At 44.0% G+C, this 3160-nt stretch overlaps 1 pseudogene; it reads right to left on the bottom strand.

Moving 5' to 3' along the window:
- Positions 1 to 1347: 1347 nt before the first annotated feature.
- On the bottom strand, positions 1348 to 1916 carry LOC131187337 (palmitoyltransferase ZDHHC22-like; annotated as a pseudogene).
- Positions 1917 to 3160: the final 1244 nt, after the last annotated feature.

The raw sequence follows: 3160 nt of genomic DNA, 5'->3' as shown, positions 1-3160 counted from the left end.
TGAAGACAATCTTTTCCCCAAAACAAAGAATAGAATTACCATATTGCCAGCAAATGTAAGATGGGACATGCAACCTCTCGCCTCCAATTTTAAAGAGAATTTTTCAGGAGCAGCATAGATTTCTTTTGGTTATAATGCAGCCATAACTCTGAGATATGTTTTATACCCAAGAGCTAATGGCTAATTTACCAATTACTGCAAAGACAACAAAGCACAAATCAGTATGATAACTCTATCCCAATTGTGGAAGAACTGAGATGACTCTCTGGGCAGGTGTAATTGACAATTACTGTGATGCATTTTAAATAAAAAATCGTACATAACTGCTTGATTGGGAAAACAGTGTCATTTTATGAGACTCCACAACATGATTCATATACAGGAAATTCTCAGGCAAGAAATGTTAGAATACCAGGCAGAGCCAGCCTACCCTACCCCATTTGGAGAAAGAGTGATGGGAGTGTCAGACTGCCTCTGATTATAACTAGGAAAGAATTCACCTTGACTTCATTTGCAATAAAGAAAAGTACTTTTACTAGTTACAGTCTTGTAGCAGCTTAGTAAAGTTGGATCTGAGACAAAATATGGCTAACATATCATATCCCCCCAATTGTCCCTCCTCCTTCAGGAGGTCAGGCTGGTCTGGTCCAATGCCAGCTCCTTCTCGACCCCTCATAGTAATCTTCTTCCACAGGTCTCTAGTTGTCAATCATCTTAGGAATGCAGTTTCTGTTGGAAAAGCCGTGCTCTTAACACTCAGCCGTTAATCACCCCTCCACACTGTTATGTCAGCCGACACTACAGGACAACCAGTGTCTATGGGAAACTCACAGCAGAACATGAGTACAATATCACCTCCTACTCATATTCCCAACCAACTGGTATCAGGAGTTTACTCCTCTGAAACTGAAGGTAGCAAATAGCAATCAGCTGTATCAACCACCAGGAGAAGCTACTAATATTTTTATTCTTCATGAATGTGTCCTTCCCTTTTTAGCCATCCAAAGTGCTGACCATTGCTATAGTTTCTTACTGCAACCATAATCAAATCTGAATTATGTCTTCTTTTCTCCATCCTGCATCTCCTGCCTATTCAGCTTGATTATATGACTCTGAGTGTCATCACTGCAAGAGAGATTGGTGGGAGAGAAAAAAAACCAATGTTGTCCTATTCCCTTATCATCCCAATGTGAACATTGCAGATGTGCTCCCTCTTTTTTTAAAATCCTACATTTAATAAACAAAGGAACCATGACAATTTTCCATACAGTATATTGTAAAAAAACAACAACAAACCAACAACAACTCACAAAGGAACTGTTGCAAGAGGAGAAAGATGATACTCACCTGAGAAGAACTGGCTAATGGAGTGAGGCAGAAGAGTTAGGAAAGCCAGTGGGCTGGCAAAGGAAGTTGAGAGTGCAGCAGAAATATAAGCCACCCCAGCCACCATGGAATCAAGGCAAGCCAAGGAGGTATACAGACAGAACATGATGAAGTTCCATATTACTATTCCCAATGCAGTTCCTGTGAAGAAACAGTGGTGGTCATGCCTCTGGGTGGTTGGGCACACAGTCTACAGAAGTGAGTGCCAGGCAGGGCTGAAGCAGGGGACCTGTTTCCATCTGGCCACTCAGCCACCCCTTTGGCTCCTCCAGCCAAATCTGGGCCCTTCCCCAGGTCCTCCTCGGGGGAGTTCTGTATTACCAGGATGTAGTTGCCCAAAGCATTAGCTGAGAGGTACAGAAAGAGAGCCCCATGCAGCAGAGCAGAGGAGAAAAGTGGGGTGGTGGAAGGGTCTTTGAGCATGCTTGGAATGAAGAGGAAGAGCTGGAGGACGAAGGTCACTAAGGAGATACAGAGGAAGTAGGCTGGAGCGACCACATTGAGAAACCTGAGCACTAGCATTGTGGATTACATTCCTGCAGGGGAGAGCAAGAAGAGAACATGCATTACCACCAGCAACCTCAACCCTCCACTTGCTCTTTCCCAGTCATGTCAGGTTCCACACCTCCTTTGCCAGTTCACTGTTGGGAAGGCAACCCCCTCGCAAAGCCCCTTATCCTCCTTCCCTTCTGCTTGGAGGCAATCCCCCCCTCCTCCTTGTCCTCTTCACTCCCTGCTCAGCCCAGGGTGCAAAAAGATTCTTTCCAAGGAAAGAAGATCTCTCTGCTGTACTTCAGAGGTGCCACTGGAGCCTCAGATATGATTCCAGAGTTTGATGGGTAAGACTGGCTCTTCCTCTGTCCCTTCCTATTTTCCTGGCAACCCCTAGACTTCCTGGCTTGAGTTCTCTCCACAATTGCCTGGAAGTGTATTCCATTGACTAGTGAGCTTACTTTAAGTAGAGACAAGGGGGGGGGATTCATTTCAAAGTCTGCTGTTCCAAAGTCCCTCTTCTGTGCAGGATGTCCTTCTTACGATTACTAACGATTGTGCAATATTATTGAATAATAGTGGGGAACTGAGGACTATTCTAATCTGCTGCAATAGAGATCATGAACAATGCTCTAGTTTAGCATTGAAAGCCACAAATCTTCTCAGCTGCTGTCTGGACATACACATAATTAGGAAATGCTGCAAGCAGCTACTGAAGTGCTGCCCAGCCTCCAGCAGTGCATGGGGAAGGAACTCCACCACACAGCCACAAGCTTTTGCTTTCTTCTTTCTTTCTGTCTGGCTGGTGTGCCTGTGCAGTCAGTTCACATTATAAAATGAAGCTACCAAACATTCACTTCCAGACACCCAAACATGGATGCTTTTCTATGACTACTTCTCACCTCCTCCCCACCCCGCCTTTCTTACAGTGTCTCTAGGCTTCATTCTCTGTTCCAAAACAAATCGATGTACGACACATACATAAAACACTCTATGACAAATCTTTAAAAGACAGGGTTCTTTTTAAAAAAAAAAAAAGAAAAGAAAAGAAAAAGAATGACTGCGGTAAAGAAACCAATACACAAAGCATTCTGTTCCCTAGCAGCAGTTCTGGTTTTCACACACTCACTCACACACAAACAGACACATCCCACCCGTTCACCGTCTCTAGTGCAATGCAAACTTAGGAACTGTATTTCTCCAAGGAAAGGTTCTTCTGGCTTTAATTCACGTAGCTTAAAACAGCAAAGAACTTTTCTGGGCCAGCACTTTGATCCTGATG

Source organism: Ahaetulla prasina, unplaced genomic scaffold (genome assembly GCF_028640845.1).
Source record: "Ahaetulla prasina isolate Xishuangbanna unplaced genomic scaffold, ASM2864084v1 Contig343, whole genome shotgun sequence".
NCBI lineage: Eukaryota > Metazoa > Chordata > Lepidosauria > Squamata > Colubridae > Ahaetulla > Ahaetulla prasina.
The sequence above is the reverse complement of the archived record's forward strand: the minus strand, read 5'-3'. Positions and strand labels throughout refer to the sequence as shown.